Here is a 23,675-nt window from a genome sequence, read left to right as displayed (position 1 = left end):
ATGCAACTCCAAGATGTGTATGGGTAAATTTGTTTCTTACCCCAAAAAAAATTATTTGCTGATGATCATTTTTTTATTTGTTCAAATTTAAATAAAATAAGGGAAATGAGTTTTCTCTGTTAATCGGTTGGAAACTACCTCGCACCTGGACACCAATAGTTGGTCATTTAAGGCAGAGGATCACACAGAAAAGTGTGCCAATGAAAAATGCGATTATAGACGCAAACAAAATTAAAGGAAAACTAATTTTTTCACATCCAAAACCCCCTCAATTTTGGGACTCCGACTCCGAGTTAATGATTGAAATTCAAACCTTTCAACCTGACTGAAAATGCTTAATTTTTTTGTTCATATTTTTTTCACCCTTAAATAAAGAAAATGAAGGATTCCTTTAAAAAACAAAAGTATACGTTGAAAACTTGTCAAAGAATTTGTTTTTTTTTGGTAAAGATGTCAAAGAATTTGCATGAACCTTGAATGGTTGTTGTAATCACGATACTTCATCAGAGTTGAAATGTATAAGAGATATTTTCTTTAAGGTATATAGACACCCCAATTTGTGCAATAAAGGTTCCAAGTGTGTTTTTACCCAAGATCAGTCAGCTCAAACCTTTAAGCTTGCACCCAAGAAAAGTTACTTAAGGTGTAATCAAATTATGTTCGCTGCTTAATAGAATAACAACAAGGGGAGAGAGGGAGAGAGAGAGGAAGAGGATGAGGAAATTCAGTGTAAAAAATGAACATTAAAATAGATTTATATAGAGTCCCAAAGAATGTGGGTTAAATGGTAAGGTCACTTCCCTTTGTAATGGTACCTATTCAGCTCAACTCCCTACAGCAAGGTACCTATTCAGCTGATCTCTCTAAGGGAAAGTGACTCTCTAATGGCATCTCCACACTTTCACCTGGCAATGGACTTTCCGAATTAGGGCCAATGACAAAATAGGCCTTCCAGATCAAGGCCTATGACCCACGACCCAAGTCCCAACTCATATAGAATTATTAATACTAATATTAATTAATAGATAGCTATATAACCATGGCTGGGTCACATCAAGGTTCAAGCTTGGTTCGCGTCACATAGGGTTCGATCCTTAACCCCAAGGATATATTACATGGGTCCTTACTATATATAAACGACATAATCAGTTCCTTTCTGCCCGATGTGGGACTAAAGTTTTCGTTATAGAAATCATAAGATAAAAGACACGATTAAAATATATATTTAAAAAAATAATAATATACAGAAAATTTTAAACATATTTCCAACAATCCTCCACAATGGTTAAAACTTTAAATACAAAGAAGGAAGACCCAAGCAACAGTGAATACATTAGACATAGTAGGACACTTTGTTGTAGACGTCTTTCGGACTTGAATCTACACTAGATTTGATAAAGTACGCTATAAAGTACCGGTGAAGTCTGACTTCTTGAACCTATCATTTTCAGTGTAGCTGGCTACTCCACCATTCATATCCAACCGGTCAACCTTCTTGACAACCCCTTTATAAAGAAAAGTAGACATTTTATTGGCCTTGTCTCGAATCTTAGTCTCATAGATATTTAAAAAAGTTTGTCTGTGTGAGATTTTCAACTGAAGGCGACCTCACCCTCTATATTTGTTTAGGTCAGCATTAGGTGTGCACCACATCTAACATATGGTGATACTACTTTACTATAATTATTCAGAAGGGGTATAGTAGTACAAATATGTCATCTAGTGACTTCGTTGCTTACCCTTTGAACCTAATTTAGGATTTAACCTCTTCAGATAGATTGGGTATCCATCACACGACCTATGTCACAGGTCTTAATCACATTCCTATAAATGTTTCATTAAAAGTTCTTGTTGGCATAGCTTTAGTGAACATATCAGCTAAATTCTTCTCTGATTTCACATAATCAATTGCAATTGTTCCTTCATCAATATATTGCCTTACAAGATTATGTTGAAGACATATGTATCTTCTTTTCCCATAATATACCCGATTCTTAGTCCTTCCTATCGTTGCTTTACTGTCACAATGAAGCGATATAGGTGGCATTGGTTTGAGCCACAGAGGCATATTTGCAATCATGTTTCTAAGCCATTTAGCTTTACTTTCAACCTTTTCCAAAGCTAAGAATTTTGCTTCCATCCAGTGTCAATGTTGGCTAAGTTCTATAATGCCATATACTATCCTAATACGACTTTACTTGGAGGCTATGCCAACTATCCGTTAATGGGCTTGGAGGAGTAGTTTGGTTGGGTGCAAGTGCTCAAGGATGGTTTGCTATGGCAGGTTGATACAGGAGACCACATTGATATCTGGACTCACAATTGGCTACCTTCGAAAGTTAAGTACAAGGTGGAAGGTAAAAAACCCAGTGGGTGCCCCCTCAACAAAGTAGAAGATCTTATAAATTCATCAGAGAGAAGTTGGAAAAGGGAAGAGGTGGAAAGGTGGTTCTCCCAGGCTGATGCTACTGCCATTTTGAAGATTAGGTTGTCTAGGAATCTTGTCTTAGATAGACAGGAATGGTTTGTTTTCGATAAAATCGGCATTTCATATGTTAGTTAACCACAGGGATGCTTCAGCTACCTTGCAATCTTCCACCTCTAGAGTACATAACTGTGAAATGATTCCTAAGAGGGCTGGAAAAGGATTTGGCATTGCAACATGTTGGTGAAACATAGAGGGGGTGAATCAGTTGCAACTAGTGGAATATCCCAGTTTTGGGGTTTATGCGGAAATACAAGTTAAATTGAAAATTCAAACGAATTAGACAATAACAAGCAACCACAACACATGATTTATAGTGGTTCAACCATACAAGTCTACGTCCACTCCTCTCTTGGCCTCAAGAGAGTATTCCCCTAATGATTCTCTTTTAATACAATGGGTAGAGATCAAACCCTTACAATAATCTTTGCTACTAGGTAAGAGTACCATTTACAATCTTTGTTTACCAAGTAGGGCAAGAGCACCCTTTACAATCTTTGTTCACGGGCAAGAGCACCCAAAGACCAATTCTAATCTACCTAAACTAGAATTGAAACAGTTTACAGGAGAAGGGTATTACCTTACAAGGGGTGTGACACTTTACCTCTTGTGTGAGTGTGATGCAATGTGAGTTGTATGCTCAAATGGAAATGTATGCACCGCCGACGCCTTCAATCACCTCAAGCTTGACTTCACAAGCTTACTTAGTACCTTGGTATTGTTCTTCAAGGTTGGGAGAGGATGAGAGGCAAAGCACAAATGCTTTCTTGCAATTTGAGAGCTTAAGATCACTTGAGGAGTAGTTGATCAAGTGTGAGGTTCAACACCCTCAAATGAGGTGAATTGGGCTTATATAGAGCACTTTTGAGTGCCTAAACCCAATCCCCAATGGATAGAAAATGGATATAATTTTTGTCCTGTTTTCAGCCCAGACGGATGTCCGTCTCAAAAATAGCCGTTAAAAACTAGCCATTGTGTTTTAGTCAGGACTGTCTGGTCAGACGGTCGTCCATGTGACTTACACAGCCGAGACAAAAATTTCGTTTGGCATTCTGTGACCAAAATATGCCTGTCAACAATTAGACGGTCGACCGTCTGAGACGGTCATCCGTCTGGTGCACAGTTTTGCTATCTTAGTTTGGGACTTGGACTTGGCTTGAGTTTTTGGACTTTTTGGTAAAACCTAAGCCCCATACACCTTTCTACTATGTCCTAGGTTAGTCTAGTGACATGAATTACATATTTTCTATGTATTTACATATGCATGTATGCGAGAGTGTCCTAAGTCCTAATTCCAACTAAGTCTTGATCATTGAAGTTCTTGAGTCTTCTTGTATTCCATTCTTCATGATCATCTTCATGTCCATCTTGGCATGATTTTGGCTTTGGTTGGACTTCAGCATATGGTTTTTACTTGGAGTTGGTCCACTTATTTTCATCTTGAACTAAAACAACACAACTCAATATAGCCATTAGTAAATCATGTTTGTTATCATCAAAACCAATGGAGGCTTATGTGGCAAATGCTGACATGGCATTTTCCAACACAACAGTCACCAAAAAATTGAAAATTTTCTATGGCGCATGTGCTGACGCAGTGGTGACTAATGTTGGATTGTAGAAAAGAGGAGTGAAGGTGGAGAGCTCTTGCATTCGTTGTGGAATCGCCAAGGAAACCAGTAATCATTTTCTTTTTGAATGCCCATATGCCCGTGCATATATAGTTTGGATGCACAATGAATTATTTGGTTGATAATCAATAGGATATCTCTCTTGCATCAGTACTCAAGAATTGGGAGAACATAAGATTCGACAGTAAAGAAAGGGGAAGGAAAGCACTTTGCAAAATATCATCATCTGTTGCTTTTAGATTTCCAGGAATGAGGTTGTATTTAATAAGAAAAACATTGATCAGGTTACTCTGATTGAAAGGATTGAGTCCTCTGTAGCAAAATTTGTTAGGGTTAGGGTTTAAGCACGAGGTTGCTTAAAGCATTATACCTTGAGTATCTAGATTGGAATACCCAGACCGTTGCTTCTAGCTAGTATTTATAGAACCACATTGAGTTCTATTGGTAATTGGACCCTCCCATAAAAGCCCATTACACCGTTAAGATCGTAACTAATCTGATGGCCCATTTAGAACATAAGTTGGGTATGACTTAAATACCTCAACAATAAGTTAGGTATAACTTGAGTACCTCAACATAAGTTGGGTAAGACTCAAATACCTCAACAAAATTCTGGACCACAACATAGAGGCTTCCATCTGAGTAAGTAGCAAACGCAGACCATATACCGGCTTACAACCTCCCAGTTGAAACACAAGTGGTTGTGCTCTTTGGTGATGTAGCACTTCCCATTGAGGAAAATCATTGGAATCATGGCAAGGAATGCTATGGGGGAACTGCTTGCTGCTATGTTAATACCAATCTTTGTGGATGATAGCTTATGTGGAGAGGCCTTGGCACTGTTAGAAGGTCTGAGATGGGCTCTTGAAGCCAAGATTAATTTTGTAGTCGCTCATTCAGACTCTTCATACTTGGTGGACTTGGTGTATAGTGAACCAAATCAAGGCCCATTTCTTTTATGGCCAATTCTTGAGGACATCTGACATGCCGCAAGTAGGTTTCAATCTTGTTCTTTTATTTTTCTTCCCAGGGAGAGGAATTTTGTAGTTCACTCCTTGGCCCGGTTGGCACTGCCCCTTCAAGGCGGGACAATTTGGCCCTCTACCACTCATTGGGTGTTAGATCCATGTAATCAAAAACCCCTTGGCTTTTGCCTTTCAATGAAATACTTGCGTGCCAAAAAAAAATCTTAGTAATACCATTGGATCAAGCAGAAATATCGAAAACTCCATTAGAAGCCAAAGAGAGTAAAGGATCAAACATATGATGCCATCACAGATTTACAAGATCCCAAACTGTTTTTTTTTCTTTCTTTTTTTTTTTTTTTTTTTTTTTGGACCGGGGGGGGGGGGGGGGGGGGTCCTGTCCCTTCGAATAGGATGAAGGTAGCCCCAAAGGAGAAATCCTATGGACCTAAAGAGGTATAGTTGTGCCCATCAGTAGAATTTTGGGCACAAAAGTATAGAATCTTCCCATAGTTCTCTGAAACCATATACAATTTCAGATGAATATTACCCAGGGAAACGGCATATGCCACTTATGCAACAGGAACATATCACTATGTATCCAAGATTTTCAGAGGAGGTTTCCGGGCCCCTGGAGCCTGGATGTTAGCTTTAGGGAGAGTGAAATGTTGAAAACATCAAAGAGGCACCGAGATGCTGGTGTTGGGGGACCGCATAAACCACATGATCCACTAACCACTTTTGAGGGTTTCTAAGAAAGTGTTGTGTTCTCCACAACATACAAACAAAGAAAAGCTCAAACAAAGCTTAATTCATTGGATCTTGTTAACCACACCAATTGCGAGTGCTAATTTGAAATCTACAACATTCAAGGAAGCGAACCATAATAATGGTGGTAATGCAAAGGCTGTAAATGTGATGGCCACATTTTTTTATATTATTATTTTAACACTCAAGATTATTAAAGGATCATGGTGGTTGAACCACAAAGAAAGGCTCAAAATCCATTCATGTGAAGTAATAAAAGCATATGGTTACTATTTGTGATATTTGTGTGTATATACATTATATATTAGTGGGTAGTGGGTGGAGTAAGAGAGGAGGGACACCTCTCACCTCCCCAATCGCCCCACTCACCATTCACCTCCAAGTAGAGGAGGTAGAGGGTTGGATTATGATATTTGCAAGCATATGATCTTACAATAAAGAATATCATGACACATCTATAATAATAATAATAATAATAATAATAATAAAATATTATTGGTATAAAATGCAAAAAAGAGAAAGACGAGAGATTTTGATAGCAAAAATTAAGGGGAGAGAGAGAGAGGAGAAGAGGAGCTGCAATTTGTCTCTTAAAGTAAAACTACAAGCTTTTCCTTCCTAATTGTTAATAGAAATTTTTTAATCTATATTCTAGTTCGAGGAATTATACATGAAATTGAAAATCATGGTGTTAGATTTTTAGAAATATGATGATACATATGCTCGAACCATGTGGAATTAAGTGTAGATCAGAAAGGCCATGAGTACTTGGGTTGCCATATAAAAACTCCGACTTGATTTTTAAAGGATTACCCAAAATTGGTGGGCAATTCAAACCAACAACCCTTAAATTATGGACTCGAATATGAAATTTATTGCATAATTAGACCTGATGAACCTTTGTGAGAAAAAGATCCAGATTTTGTGATGTGATTTGGACCAAAATACAGAATCTAGGTTGAGTGTAGAGTCTAAGTTTAAGGTTCAATAGGATCGTTCAGTCATGCAGAACCTACATTCAATGATACAAAAGTTTTTGGAATTGTGAATTGAATGAAAGCTTAGTCTTAGTGAGGCTGTAGAACTAGAAGCCCCAATGTTTGGATGGAAAATGGGGCGAAATAGGAATATGGTCAATGAGTGTAGGACACGAGTGTAGTGTCTGAACTAGGTATACTAACGCTACACTCTTGTCAAATGAAGCACTGAGACTCTATTGGACTATGAAAATTCATATGGATCCTAGCACCAGAAGAAGTTAAACTGGATTAATGAAGTTTTAGAGCCATGCTCTAAGATTTGTAAGGGAAGAGTGTATGACATAAGAGTATTCCTTCCTCCGGTTGCCGCACAGAAGTGTTTTTTAAGCGTTGACGAGATCCATGGAAATCACCATTGGAGCCCCATTTTCCCTACCCCCTGGTAACATCTTGATGGGAAAGGAACGAACAACTTAACCACAATATTGAAAATAATAACGGAAACAAATTAATTCTTCCCCTTCTTGAACGAACCCGTCAAAAAACAGACATGTAGAAACTTTTGCAGGAAATTTTTCAAACACATTGGGAGCAATATATTTTGTTCACAACTTAGATGCAAATTGTATCACAAACACATCCACAAATACATCTATAATTATAAGCATGTACACAAAATCACAAACACGTCATATAAAAGAATTTTAGCTTGGAAAACCTCTCCGATGTGAAGAGGAAAAATTGCGAGATCGTAGTCCATCAAAGTATCCACTAATCACCAAAATTAGGAATACAAGGATCTTCTAGAGGAAAACATCAACATTCATCAAGAAAAACAGCTCTTGGCATACACCATCAAATTCGATGAACTCCAAAGTGAATGGAATCAATAAGTTTTAGATAGATCTCACCAAAATAGAGGTACAAATCTCACTGACTTTGCGAGCATTGATTTATAATCCCACCATTGGATTTGAAGAATGAAAAGTCACCAACCTCCAACCCAAGTTTCAGTTCAATCGGACATCAGATGACTGCCCAATGAAGAGTTTGATCGATATTAGACATGTCACACAAAAAACAATAGCATTTAGTCTCACTTTTAAATTGTAAAGAAAAATACTAAAATGCCGTTCCATAAAACATATAGACTAACTTAAGTAATGAGTTATCCTCTACATGGAAGGAAACCCAACCCAACAAATCTTTACTATCCATTGCAGCTGCAGTTTCTATGAGATCATGCCCATAACCTTTCAGCAAGAAGGGTACAAGTTTTATCCAAGTCACAAGATTCTACTTTTTTCCATGTAATGCTTTCCAAAAGACTTTAGAAATCCAATCAAGCAAACAAAAACGCACTAAACAAGCAGGGAATAAACAAAGGATTGATTGGATTAAGATGTCTTTACTTGTAAAAGAAACTCTCCAAATAGATAATCTAACAGAAACATGCCCAAAAATGCCCTCGCAAATTTGTAGATTTAATTTGATCTAGAGTGCAGATGTCACAACTTCTAAGTCTCGGTTGCAGATGCTTGGATAGTTGGATGTCTTGTTTTCAAATTATTCTTACTTCTTACTTCTTAGGTTTTCTGGTTAAACATTTATCACATCTCTTGTTCATCGACGAATATTAGGCTAGGTATGTTTGCAAAGGCGGGGTGGGAAAAAAAAAACATGTGGGCCCCATGTGTAGAGGGGTGAGGGAGAGAAAATGAACGATAAATTATTTTGTGGAAAAGTGATAGTGGTGGTCCTACTTTTTACTTTTCAAAATTTTCTTACTTCTTACTTCTTAGGTTTTCTGGTTAAACATTTATCAAATCTCTTGTTCATCGACGAATATTAGGCTGCGTATGTTTGCAAAGGCGGGGCGGGAAAAAAAAAACATGTGGGCCCCATGTGTAGAGGGGTGAGGGAGAGAAAATGAGCGATAAATTATTTTGTGGAAAAGTGATAGTGGTGGTCCTACTTTTTACTTTTTCAAATTTTTTTCACAAAATCTCACTAAATTTGTAAGGTTTTAAAAAGTCTTGGGGTGGAAAAGTTGGACTGTCACCTCACTAGACAAGTTTTCTTAATTCAAGAAAGCTTGTCTCTCACTTTCCCACCCTTTTTTTCTACCCTACCTTTATTCTAGCAAACAAACGCAGCCTCAGAATACATAGAGTCGTAGACTATGTCAATTAATGAATACGTGTTCATCACTAAATCTTCCTCATAAGCCCAAATCAAATTGAGAAGGTGTTCTACACCCTCATCTTCTTCTTATTCAACGACAATGCCAAATGAGAGGTTGTTGATGGTGGGTAGTAGTTGGCTCCAAAGGTATAGTGTGGCTGATTGCCATTGATGGAAGTGGAAAGAAAGTTTGTGTAGAAAATTCTATATTAACAAAAAAAAGAGAGAGGCTAAGGAGAACCTCCTGCCCTAGAAAAGAAAACCAAAACTTATACAGTTAATGGTACGAAACCATCACCTCAAAGGTAGTCAGGGTTTGAATTCCCATGGAGTGGAGGCAAAATCCCGCCTTTTTTTTTTGTTGTTGTTACAAAACGGGGTCAAAAGACCCAAAAAAACATAACCAAATCAAACTAAAGCTCAATTCTTGAGAAAATCCTTTCTAAGGATGTCTGTCATTTCCGGCGGGGATCATTGAAAAGACCAGATCATCTCTTCCAATTAGCCTCCTCTTAGACAACCAATACCATTAGTTTCTAATCCAGTATAAACAAAATCTAAATTGTTCACCATCCTAATGTCATTGCTTACACAGTTGACGAAATTCATAAACTAAAAATCTGATATAATTAGTGAAGATATAGTCTTCAAAATAGAAAGAGAGATCACAATTTTTGCAATCCCTAAGCTGTTCTGATTCCTCCTTCACTTCTTTTAACATATATCATCTTTTGAAAAATTTTCATTCATGTTGTACTAACTATTAGAATACAAAGTATATACCGAAAGCAATCTAAGCATTCACTTCCTGCTCCTGCACTAGCTGTTAACAATAACATCAATGGATTATTTTTGGAAGTCCAAAAGACACAATGATGGAGACCTTGAAAAACATAAGTTTATATACTGAATGATTGGAAACTTTGGATCAAGCAGAAGGCTCTTTAAGTTAAGGTTTAAGTACTGTAAAGGAACAATTCTGACTACTCAATACTTCTCTGTTAAAGTTCAAAACCAGGATTTTTTTTTGGGTAAGATTCAAAACCAAGATATGGATACAAATCTTTTATACCATTTCATCTGACTCATGTATTAGTATCAACTCCCCTTTCACAAATCCAATGTTTTCTAAACACCAAGTGGGCAACCTCATTAATTCACAACACTTATAACATAGGCATATCAAAGAGCTACTTTGTTGCCTTTTTGTACCCAACTTCAACAAAATTACTATATTTCCATTTCATAACAGAAAAAAGAATACAAACTCACCCAAAATTGTTTGATATGTTTTCTCTTTTCCAATTGGAGGATGTAGATCACATAGTAGGTGGGGCTAATAAACAGGATCTCACAGAATGTGCAACAGTAGATTTCCCTTATTACTCTCATATTTATGTAACTGAATGTGTTCAATCAGATCATCACAACCTACCATTCATTCTCTCTGTCTGAAAAAATTATGAGAACTCCAAACCTACGTTTTTATGATTCTAGCACACGATATAGATTGAATGGCCAAGCACCATCACATCACATCACTGCAGTCTTCTTTTTTTTACCCAACATGCACAAAAAAAAAACTCAAAATACAGCTGCCTTAAAGTGCAATTTATGTAGAAGTAACAACAGAACGTATTCAATGAAACACTGTTGTAGCATTTTGAGAGGGGTTAGGCTTACTTTTTATCAAGCAAGAGATTGCTAGTGAGTAGCAACTTGAAACCTGCTATGTTCTCGACTGCAAGGTTGTTAAAGAAGCCAACAAGCCCTGTAGCTAATAACCCTATATATAAGAAGTGCAAGAGTCCACTTGAGGAAAATGTAGTGAAATATCTGAGCCTTTCTCCTTGATCTCCAGTCCTGCTTGAATAGATCATTTTCAATAATCCTGAAAATAGAAAGCAAAGGAAAAGTAAGAAAATTGTTAATTACTATATCTACTTCACAATGCTTCGAAGTTAGAAGAATACATTAAGCATTGGGAGATATCAAGGCTTACTCGTTATTCATCCAAAAAAAAGAAAAAGCTTACTCGTAATCAAGGCTCTCAATTGGGCAGACATTAGCACCAACGATGGCAATCTGAGAGGTAGTATTCATCCTCCTCCTCCTAAGGAGTGGCTGCCTGATCATAGCATCCTTCTCCGAAATGTCCGAGCGACTCTCCCCGTCCCTCACATCAATAAGTAAGTAGTCCTTCGCTTTCAATGTCATTCAGATCTCCTCGTTCCATCTCGGCCCCAGCAATTTTTACGAAGTTCAGCAATTTCTTTCTCAGCTACAGCAACGTACCCTCTCTCCTACTTCATCTGTGTTAGGGTTAGGGTTTTTCTGCCTGCAGAAAACAAAAATACAGACAAAGAAGATCTTTTGAGGATTCCTGTTGCCAACACTTTTCAATCGCTTCCAATTGGAGCAGGCTGACGTCTCAAATTCAACATTCCTAATCGTTAGAATGGAATCATCAGCTTACTGCTGTCGAGCTAATCATATGCCAGAATGGATTCTGATCCTACCCTACAAAAACTGATCCAATCCAATACAAAATTACACACCATGCCTCAGAGACACAGGATGGATATGGTATGCTAAATCATTTCATACGACTTTTGAGAGAGAGAGAGAGAGAGGATATCTCATTCCACGTGATAGGGAGAGATGCCAGGCAAGGTTTAAAGTATCCCACGATACCATACGATACTAGTCAATATGTATCCATATCTGACCTAACCGATACGATACATCCCGATACGTCTCTCTATTGGATTACATTAAAATACATTAGCTAGAGCGATACAATACTCGATACAGGACGATACGTCTCTTAAAATCACCTGACCGATACGATACTCGATACCGATACTTTAAACCTTGATGCCAGGGAATGCACGTCACTCGGCTCGTGTATATTGGCCTCTCCGGTATCCATAAACTTTGAACTTAACATCCCCTTCAGGATTGTCTTGGTCTTTTTTTTTTTTTTACCCAATGTTTCCTCCAAGAAATTTATTAACAAAATGTTTAGGTATCCGGATAGAAAAGGTTTTGGTTAACCCGTGGATTAGGTGGTCTCAAGTTTAATCCCATGGGGTTTTGGTAGGTCCCATGTCTCGGGTTTGAATCCCCTCTGCTCTTCTATTTCTCACATTTGACAGTTATGTGCTCTTTGACTTGAACATGGGACCGCTACCGGCTTCTGTCCGGTAGTGGGAAGGGATCACGAAGAGCTCCTGCTAGACTAGCTGGGCCTTGGGCCACAACCTAATCTAGCTGTGAGCCCATGGAAAACACTGGCTGGCCAAACCTGTGGCTTTTAAAAAGTCAAATCATGTGAATTTGCCTTTCCAAAGCTGATTATCAAATGCAGTGAGACCGAGTGAAACTCAATGATCAAAATTTAAATGGTTTTGAATTAGTCATGTCGTCTCTTAGTGTGATGATTATAAATTGTTAGACAAGTTTTTTTTTTTTAGTATGAAAATTTTCCTTCGTTTTCCTTCAATTCTCGTTGCAACCAAATAAACCCACCGTCAAAGTTTAAACACTCACAAAGGGAATAAAAAATGTCATTATATTAACCTTTGACTCAAGTCAATATCAGTAGCAACAGATGTTTATACAAAGGTCTCAAACGCTTTTCTCCTTTCATAGTTGCAGCTTTGTTGGGGCCAGTTGAACTAGCACACCCAAATCTGCCTACCCAAGGAATCGCTCTTTGAAAGGATGCACCAGCAATCAAAGACATTTGTGCAGGAGGACCAATTGAATTAGACTTTAAAGCACGAGGTTGGACTTTGAACACCAGAAGCAACACCTTTTGCATTCTTACAAATAGAAGTCACCTCACCTGCCGTAGATTTCAAACTAATACCAGCGAGCTCTACTCCTTCACAAGGTACAGCTTCACTACATGAGATGCTAACTGCTTCCTTTGTGGGGGTCGTACCCTTGATGTTTCTGAACTTAATGTCTGTCAGCTTCACACGTGAAGGCTGTTGCATTGGGTAATGTCGACACATACCATTAGTAATCATGGAGACAATGTAATTACATAATCAATCTTCAACTAAAAACATGAGGTAGAGTGATCAGAATTCCATCTTTCAAACTGATTGACCTACCTCTCTCCCACCAAACACAAAAAGGGATGGTTGTGTAAGAATACTTACACCAACCTAGCCAATGAGAGCTCACCCAACGACCAGACTTGATAGTCTTATTTGGTGGGGAGCGTCAATGTATTGATTTGATGAAATGAGGGCGGTTATGATAAGGTGCAATTGTGTTAAGACTTAGGAGAGAGATTGTCAAAGAGTATATTAGTTCAGATTGAGTAGTACTATCCCACAGGTGTGAAGTGTTATTTTTTTCCTTGTTTTGGGGCTTTTATTGAACTTACCTTAGAGTCGCATTGTGCCTTGTCACAATATTGTTGGGTGACGATGATCGGGTTTTTTACATCTGTCATGGTAATATCCTCGAATATAACATTAGAAACTGTGTTAGCTTCTGATGCTGGCCATGTTTTGATCCGAACGCCATTATCAGTACCAGTCAAGGTACAACCCGTCACCTTCAAACCATTCACTGCCTTTTCACCTGGATACCTCCCGAGGCTTCCCAAGCTACAAAAGAAAGCAAAAAAGAACATGGTTAATGTCAACTGAAACAAGTCTCATCCTCCATTTTTTCTTCATTTTTTTTTCGGGTGGGGAAGAGGGGGGGGGTGTGGGGAGGAGGGGTGTGTTGGGGTGTGAGTGTGCCTAAACTTGAGCACAACCCTAGGAGCCCCTATCTAAACCCAAGCCCATCACACTGCTGGTAGGGCCAACCTTACATTTAACCCTACCCAGCCCAAGTGTAGTAGGTTTTCCCAACAAAATTTCGGCCCTAACTCACCTAGGTTTTCATGTGCCCATTAAGTCATGGAAAATACATAGCCCATAGGACCCTACTTGGGCTAAGCCCAAGCTTTAATGCACATAATTATCATGGAAATAGAAAAGCTTGTCACGGCCCATTTTATATTAAAGCCCGTATTTCAGTATATATGAAACCCATCCCACACCTAACATGAAGTACAGGCCCGGTCCACCCCTGTTTGCTCTCAGGCGGGCTTGGGGTAGTTGGGTTTTTCCTTGACACCCCTATATTATTTTAGGGCCTGTTTGGTTACATGAATCCAGAGATTTCAAATCTCTAGATTCATGAATCTGAGAATTGTACCCGTTTGATTGTAAAAATCTCCAGATTCATGAAATCTAGAGATTCACATTTTTACACTAAAAACGTGAATCTGTAGATTTATGGGTAAGGGGTGAAATCCAGAGATTTCAAAAAAGCTATATATTTGCACATTCACAAAAATCACGTCAATCAAATAATTTTTTAGGATGAATCCACAAATTTCATTCCACAACCAAACATTTAATTTTATAAATTATGACTCCATAGATTTGAAATCTCTAGATATTAGAAATTTCCAGACTCATGTAACCAAACAGGCCCTTAGATCATCTGCACAAATCAGTATGGATTTTTACGTAAGTATTTAAGCATGATTATCTTGTAATATACCTGATGCCATGACCCGGTCCACATTTCACATTGGTGACGGCAATGTTGGAAGTTCCCGCTCCAATGGACACGCAATCATCGCCGGTTCCAATCTCACTGTCAGTAACGGTGATGCCGGACGAATCACCAATGTGCACACCATCAGTGTTTCGACTCGTACCGGGGGCTTGAATCTTGACATCTTTGATGGTAAAGTCACTGCATTGACTGACAACCATGTGAAATGCCTTACTATTAATACTAGTTATGCCGCTTAAGGATCCACCGGTAATCGATGCCAATTGCAAGCTCTGCAACAAAAGCGAAAGACAAAGGGAAATAAGTATCAAGTTTCCAATTGATCTCATGTAAAATTCCAATAACTCACAGTTTGGGCCATTTTGCAATTTGAATTGGCACTGTGAACACAACTTGTGGCCCAAGACTTTTCTCCTTGACCATTCAGAGATCCACCGGCCCCACTGATATTCAACCCGCTCAAACCTCTGAATGTAATCCATGCACCATCGGATCCCGAGGTCGGGCGGAGCTATTAATTTACCACTTATCTCAACATGAGGAGATTTGCTGCAAGGACCGGCAAATGTGACTTGTACCAACCAAGAAGTCTCCTTTTGGGACCAAAAGGGTAGATTGCGCCGAAGATTTACAAGCGGCAGCCCATGCAGCAAGGAATGCCTTACTATTATCCGTTTTCCCGTCAGAGACTGCTCCATGCTTGGTGACATCAAACACTGTACCCCCTGGTCCCGATGCTGATGATGGTGACGTAGCCTGTGGTTCCGGTGCTGATGATGGTGACGTGCCCTTTGGTTTCGGTGCTGACGATGGTGACGTACCCTTTGGTTCCGGTGCTGCTGATTGTTTTTTATCATTTGATTTGAGAAGCCGAAACTCAACAGTTCTGGCTTCACCCTCCCATAAAAGGAAGCATAATAAACAAATTAACATAAGATCCGTGCTTGAGCCCATTATTAATTTTCCCTCGCCAAAAAAAAAAAAAAAAGTGAGCCAAACTAATGAGCTGGGATCAAGTAGAACCTTGGACCTTCTTTGGGACAAGAGGCTCAAGCGATCCCAACTCCAATGGATATTTGGTAGACTTGATTCAAGTTGTATTGCTTGTGGGGTGATTTGAAATTTATACCATGAATTTTCATCCTAATTTTGGCAAAATTATTTCAACCCAATAATTGGGAGAGAGAATTCCCTTCAACTTACTATTGTTGTAGATTATAATTTTGCGGTTGAAAATCGACATCCAAATATGGATTGGTTGCCCTTTTCGTTCGGAAGAAATAGAATTAAGAAGGAAAACGTAACATATGGTTTTATTTGGTCAATTTTTAATCTTCCATTGATAAATTTAAGGACTTGGATCCTGTACAACGCTTAGCGGTTCACCAATCCGATCGACAACTAAGAAATTGCCTTGTATAGCACTACATGTGAAACAAAGATCTTGATTGTCCCATGCATGACCATTCAACCTTAAACATAAAAGAAGTCTTACACATGCTTAGTATTTTATTATTCTGTTTTAGTGAATATCGGTATATTCTTTCTCTTGGTAAGAAGGAAGTCCAACACACTCTCAAAGAAACAAACAATGTTGCAAACTCTCTCGCAACGTAAGCTTTAAAGCATGATGTTTCTTTCTTTGATACTCCCCCCCCCCCCCCCCCATAAGAAAAAATAATAATAAGAAGAAGAAAACTTGTTAATTGGTCAATTTTTTATTGACAATTCTTGATGTGTCGTTCCTCGTGGATTTAAGTTTAGATAAACTAGTTTTACTCTTGAAAAGAAAATAAGAGTGATGGTTTGATATTTGAAAGTAAGATGGTTGGCAAAATTTGTTCCATGGGCGCCTCACGGCAAGACTGGGTTGTGGTTCGAGGCCCAACTAGTCAAGTTGCAGCAGTTGGTGATCCCTTCCCATCTAACTAAATTGATTTATGTAAAATTATCTCTACACGAAAACCTAGGCATTCCACAACTAGGAGAATATAAAGAGAACATCTTTCTCACCAAAAAAAAAAAACAGTATGACAAGTGACGATATCAGGGGAATCTTTAAACATCCCATTAGCTTAATTGGCATTCAACTTGGAGTGCGGATCGTCTCCCCCCATCTTTGCTCCCCCGATGGTTTTTTACCACTAAATACAGGGGGCCCCACAAGGTGATGCGTTCTAGTTTTTAAAATTTTTATTTTATTATTTTTCGCTTGTTGGCTCCCATGTATTTGTGGTTATAAAGCCATCGAAGGAGCACTCTGTGCTCCCCATCAGGGGAGATAATCCACACTCTACAACGTGATGCATGTCAATTAGGGATGTTGTCGTATAATTATTGAGCACTTATGAATAGTGGCTTGAGAGAATCCCATTGCCCACTTTTTCTTCTTTTTTCTAGGGGGTAATGAAACCCATTGGACCTCACAAACCCCAAGCTCCCTCTATCAAGATCCTTACCTAATGTACCTCGAAAATATGAAATTTACGAAATCGTAACTTCAATGACCAATGCTATTTTAGGCTCAAATTGAACATCCGATGCCTCATTAGCTCATGCTGCTCCTGAAAGAATACCTTTGATTAAAAGGATAAACCCTAGAAAAATAGCACGATAGCTCCAATAATATAATTGCTGAATCAATTTGTTCAATTAATACATGTGAAAATTAAGAAGTATTTCATAAAATACTTCTTTGATTCCTGCATTGATCTCACTAACGGAAAATAACGTAGTTAGTAAAAGATTGTTTTGGCATGACCTAATAGAGTTCGGATCACCTCTCCATCAAGGGAGAGAGGCACGTCCTCCTCTGATGCTTTTCTACCACACAATGGGGATATGACCCATATCTAAATAACAAACAAATCACAATTGAAAGATTTAGTAAATTCTACATTAGTTTGATCCCTATTGTATGGTTGAGAAGCATATAGCTTGCCCTAGGATGGTGATGCAGACTCGCCAGACACCCCATCCTTCAATGGCCAAATTGGGGAGAAAACGACAACAACAATTTATTTTGTTTCAAAAGAGGCATGTGTCATGTGGGAAATTCAAAATTTTTACAGACTATTTAGCTCGTGAAACTAGTTGTTTTTCTCTACCCCTTTTCATTGTATACAACTCTTATCTCACCTCCAAAAGAGTTAGCATGGAGAGTTTAATTTAAATTTTCCTTTTGCCAAAAAGAAAGAAAAAAGACAAACCATCTAGTGTGTCAAAAACAAACCATAACATCATTTCAAAGGTGTTAACGTCTCAAACGAAATGACCATTATACCTAGGGTTTCAAAGCCCACGGAGCGGTAAGGAAAGTGGCCGCCAGAGAGGAAGCCGAACCGGCCTGTTGAGGGAAACCTTGATTATATGCGTTGGAGAAAGCGAAGGTAAGCTCTATTTGGCCTGAAGAATTGGTTTCCCATAATGAATAGACTAGTTGGAAGAAAAAAATTGCCTATTGAGTACTCGATTAGGTACCCCGGTACCTCAGCATCGCCTCGAGGTGCATTTAGCTGCTTACATGATTGTCCAGATATTCCCCACTCCATGTCATGACACCTTCACTCAAAAAATTTGCTCTAGATATTCCCCACTCCATGTCATGACAACCTTCGCTCAACAAATTTGCCCACCCATTCAGATGCAGCGCCCTTTCTATTGTCGTCAATTATCCCTACTGGAATTTATAATTATACCCCGTATCCTCTCCTCAAGGAACCATACATGTTGGTAAAGAGGCAAATCACCAATGTAGATTGTTCACCGGAAACCACCCGAGAGAGGGGGGGGGGGAAGCAATATCCTCGAGGTATTTGTAATTGATTAAGGGTAGCAGATGTAATTGATTGCAAATTTCGGAGGTCTATATGTAATTTTCCCATTTTTCATCTAGAGGAAAAAGTCGGTAAGGAGGTTCAAAAGCGTTGTCAACTTGTGAGAGATTTAGAGAAATCGATATTGGGTTTACGCTCCGAAGATATGAGGTGCTTCCCTCAAACCCTAATGTCTTGGATTGGATTCAATTTGGACACATTTCCTTCTAGTTTTCCTTTACTTTCCCAGCCTTGAGGAGCTTAAAGATTGTTGAAATTTTCTTTTAGGTAACTTATTCACAAAGAAACACGGTGTTATTCGAGCAGAAGAGAATGCAGAGGCGCTTTATTGCAGTATTTCCTGAATTATCTAGAGGAAACTAAGAAAAATTAATGAGAAAATTTCCGATCATGGTCATCATATGAAGGGTTACTGCATACTTAAAGTTCGGGACCATAGATTTAGGTCTTGGAAGAGAATTTGGCAACAGTTCCCCAACAAGAAGAAGGGGGGGGGGGAAATCGATGAGGTATTTCTCTTCTCATAATCTCTCTTAATCCGTGTCTTCCAAACTTCTTCTCAACTCTCGTCTGCTCCATCACTGTTAACTCTTGTGGGCTGTATTTTTTGTCTCATCATTTTGAAGTTTTGCTTCCGTTTCATTTTATTTATTTTCTCTGGATCGTTATGGTTTGACAACTGAGAAACCATTAGGATTGGTGAAGGGCATTAGTAGCTTCAATGAGTACCATTGTCGAGAAGCATATAGGCTTCGAATTTCAGCAACTAATCTTCCCATCGATCCTTGCTCGTTAACTTCTGGGTCCAGTAACCTTATGGCCTTTAGCGAGTCTGATTCTATTTGGAGTGGCCATGCTCCCATATCCAACGCTACCTTTACCCCTTCTTTGATTGCGCGCATTTCCGCCTCTACTACATGGCATAGAGGAATCTTGATAGAAAATCCTCCTCTGAACAGACCTTCTTAATCTCGGATCACCTCAGCTAATTGAGCATAGCATTCCTTCACTTTCACAGCAGCATCCGTGTTGCACTTAAACCATCCTCTTCTAGGGAGGTATCCTTCAATTTGGTGCAGATTTCTGTAGGGAGGTATCCCTCAATTTTTGTTGTCCATTCCATGCCATTACTTTCCAAGTATTGCTAAATGACTTCCCACTGCCACTGACTGGGAACTGGATCCCGCCTTTATATTATGTAATACTTCATTCTCAAGTGTATAAAATTGTCTACTCCTTTATGTAAAAAAAAAAAAAAAAAAAAAAAAAAAAAAAGAGTAAATGTTGTAAATGTTTCTTTACTTCCGTGCTGATTATTCTATTCTAATGTTACAAGTCTCCTTCCATATTCCTTCCTTAATTTCTTGTCCATTCTCTCCCTCCCTGGCTCCCTTCTGTATACATGCAGCAGCAGCAGCAGCTCAATAAATTATTTGGACTGCGACCGCTCTAGTTGTTCAGCTTTAGATTTGGCAAATTTATTAAGTAAATATGACTACGGCATTTATAGTGTCTGCCGCCGCTGCTGCTGCTGAAGGCGGACAAGAAGCACCAACCGTGGAGGGAAAGTTTCTGGAGTATACTCCGACGTGGGTGGTGGCCGTGCTATGCGCAGTCATCGTACTCATCTCTCTTATCGTTGCGCGACTACTTCACCATCTCGGAAAGGTACCAATTACCAAATCCATCGCTTTCTCCTGCATTCATTTCATCTATAGACACGAAAACCCAAAAAAACTTGGATTCTGCGCATTTGATGTAGAGGATCATCAAGCCGAAATTTCGGCCGTAGGATCCGAAATTTCGGTCGAGATTCCACGAAACCACCCCCATGCCGTAAGGGGCGCCCATCTCACATCTGCTGCTATTCCATAATGGATGACATGACACACATGGTATAACCCTATAACAAACAACTTACCACTAGTGAATAGCCTTAGTTACTTACCCCTGACCCCTGTTAGATGTTTTCAGGAACATTTCGTCCTTTAGTTCTCCCTGAAAGAGAGTGAATTGCTTCACAGTGCAGCCAATAGATCTCTACCACTAGTTTTGCCTTATTTCACGGAAGTGAACTGTTTTGTATATTTTACTACGAAACAAACGGTCGAGATTTTGTCTCGACCATATAAATGTGCAGCATCTAAGCAAGATCCTGAAAGATAACTAGGTTTGAGATTTTTAGCTCTATGCTATGTTTGGCACCATAGAAATCAATAGTTACACTTACTTGTTCAACATTATACTTCGATTCTGTCCTTCTAAAAGGAACATTGGCTCTCACAATTCCATCTTTGTCTATCAAAACTACGGGAAATGTTTAAAAAAAAAGTAGGCATACAATGTTCAAAAAGCTCACGTCCTTCTTTTTCTCTAAAGATGGGATGTCATAATTCATAACCATCCAATAGTTATTCCATCCCCGTTGTTCATTGAGCCACTACTCGATTTAGATTTACATTTAGAGAGTTTAATTGTTTAAATTCACTTAAGTTTGATGAATTTGCAGCATGTGGGTTAATTAGTGAACAGTAAATCTGAGATGCCTGTTGCTACCATGCAAAATTTCAGTTTTAACCCCACGAGTTTTACCCTTTTTCATTCTTGTTTTCGTCTTCCATTTCCTAGCTATTGCTCAATGGGATATTTCATATTGGATAAGTATCATTTACCTCCCCTCTTAATTAACCAAATGGCACCTAGACCCTTTTTAGTTGAATAATATCACTTACCTCCTCTCTTTTGCAAAGTTGTCAAACACCTTCCCTTCTTTAAATTTTTTCGTTAAATTATATTTTTACCCTTAAATACTCTTTTTTAAATCTCAAATTACTCTTAATTGAAAATATGTTTTAATTTAAATTTAAACTACCTTTAAATATTGTAGTAGTTGAAATCTTAAATTATCCTCAATTATTATAATTGTTAAAAAATTTAAAATACCTTCATTTATTTTAATACTTAAAATCTTAAATAACCTTCAAATTACTTTTAGGCATAAATGTGGTTGAACGGACGTGTGAATAGATTGGCTGACCAACGGGGGTTGGTCGAAGTGGTAAGCATCTTGGTCCGCTTAAGCAAGGTTCTGATATCGAATCCTTTTGGATGTAAAAAATCCCCGCTAGGAGACTCACCCACCACAGCCAGGTGTGTGGTTGAACATCTGTTTATAAACTAAGCCTTCTTCCTCTTTATGATATGCATATTTGAAATTAAACCTTCGTTCTTGGAAAATATTGCCATAGGCCTCCGAGAGATAGAAAAATAAACATTGATCTCAGTCGAAACTTGGGAATGGTTTTTCGAATGATTAGGACTTGGATCTTGAATGAAAGATCCTTTTTTGCAATCTCTTTCTTTTTTTCTTTTCTTGTTTTATTTTTCTGTTTTTTCTTTCTGTGCGCTCTTTTTTTCACTTGGGAGAAAGCAATGAGTTAGTCATACTTTGCAACGCAAGTAAAGAGTAACCTTTGCGAGATTAAGTTTTCTTGAACTTTAATACTTAGGGTTTCCAAATGGCCACTGATCCACTCGATCGAGCATCTGTCAATAGTGGGAATAAATAGGCATTGTAAAAGGAAAAATCTGTTTTCCTTCCTGAAAGCCACCAACGAAGTGGAGAAGAGAAAAAAAAGTGAAAAGAAGACAAAGGAAGAACAGAGGAAAGTGAAGCCAATTGAGAAGGAAAATGAAGAAATAGTGAACGAATAGAGGAAAAAATAAAGAGTCGTCAACCTGACTACGAACCTGCGAACGAGATTTGAGCATACTTCATTTCTTTCTCTTTGAACCTTTAACCTACGGTAGAAGGTTAATTTAATTAACCTATAAATAATAGGAAGAAAAAATATAAATTTTAATGAACGACTCAGATTTAGGAAACAAATCTAATGGTAGAACCTTTCAGCTAACCTTTTCACACGTCCCTTCAGCTACCACCCTCCCTTAATTTTATTATTATTGAAATTTCAAAATGCTCATATGTTCTTTATCCATACGTTTCTTTTTCATTAAATTTATATTAAAAAAAAATTAAACGTCTTTCTTAGATTTCCATTTTTTTTCTTTATTAATGAAATTATACATTTAAAATAAAAGACATAAGGGAATTTGTGGGTCTTGAAATAAAATTAATTAAAGATAATTTAATGGGTTAACTAGTAATTAAAGGTAATTTGAAATTTTAATAATCATATTATTTGAGGGCAATTTAAAATTTAAGTTAAAATATTTTTTTAATTTAAAAGTAATTTTAAAATTTTAGAAAAATATTTAAAGGTAAAGTTAGAACTTCACAGAAAAAATTAACAAAAAATAAGTATTTGATAATTTTGTAAGTAAGAGAGGAAGTAGGTGATATTATCCACTAAGAAGGTCCAAGTCTCATTTGATTAACTAAGGCTGCGTTTGTTTGCAAAGGTGGGGTGAAAAAAAAAAACATGTGGGTCCCATGTGTAGTGAGGTGAGAGAGAAGGAAAGGAAAGGGTTTTGTGAAAAAGTGATAAAGGTAGGTCTTACTTTTTACTTTTCCCAACTTTCCCACAAAGTCCCACCAAATATGTGGGGTTTTAAAATGGTATGGGGTGAAAAAGTTGGGCTACCACATCAAGACTAGGGGTGCAAGTTTGGCGCTGACCCGCCTAAGCCCGCCCCGGCCCGATAGGGCTTGGGCAGATTGGCCCTGGCGGGTGGCAATTCGGCGGCCGGGGGGGTTCCCCCATCCCGCCCGTCCCGATTTTGGCCCTATCTTGCCCGTTTTGGCCTTGTCTTGGCCCGTCCGGCCCGATCTTGGCCGTCCCTGGCCTGTTTGGTCTAGCTCGCCCTCCACCCCTGGAGGGTTTTGTTACATTGGGTGGTACTTGCCGTGTCACTTTAGAAACATGATCTGTTTTGTAGAAATTAATAAAAATATTATAACCTCATTACCAATGTAATAAGCATCTATTTGATTTTGGCCCGATCCCCTTATTGGTTTTAATCTTAATTTAATTTGCGATGATCATGTCTACGGTCTAGATTTTTACCCGATCTTCATACTAACTTGATATGAATCTTGATTTTGCATTTAGTCAATTTGATCATATTAGACTAATAATTCACTTTTTATATTATTTTAAGGTAATTTTTATTTTTCCAACAAAGTCATTTTTAGTTCAATAAAATATTGATTTTGTTTTTTGACTAAGGCGAGATAATATATTATAAATAATAAAAACTATTACATA

The 23,675-nt window shown here is 38.2% G+C and overlaps 1 long non-coding RNA gene and 1 pseudogene across 1 annotated transcript; both read right to left on the bottom strand.

Moving 5' to 3' along the window:
- Positions 1-6,379: 6,379 nt before the first annotated feature.
- Positions 6,380-11,495, bottom strand: LOC148999544 (uncharacterized). The gene is made up of 3 exons (XR_016170844.1): positions 11,049-11,495; positions 10,697-10,904; positions 6,380-7,863 (listed from the first exon to the last, which is right to left on the bottom strand). It is a non-coding gene; the product is annotated as an uncharacterized LOC148999544 (long non-coding RNA).
- Positions 11,496-12,783: 1,288 nt separating this feature from the next.
- Positions 12,784-15,565, bottom strand: LOC148999543 (exopolygalacturonase-like; annotated as a pseudogene).
- Between the last annotated feature and the right edge of the window lie 8,110 nt (positions 15,566-23,675).

The sequence above is a fragment of the Hakea prostrata genome, chromosome 11, assembly GCF_041222555.1.
Source record: "Hakea prostrata isolate BN-2017 chromosome 11, UWA_Hpros_2, whole genome shotgun sequence".
Lineage (NCBI taxonomy): Eukaryota > Viridiplantae > Streptophyta > Magnoliopsida > Proteales > Proteaceae > Hakea > Hakea prostrata.
The sequence above is the reverse complement of the archived record's forward strand: the minus strand, read 5'-3'. Positions and strand labels throughout refer to the sequence as shown.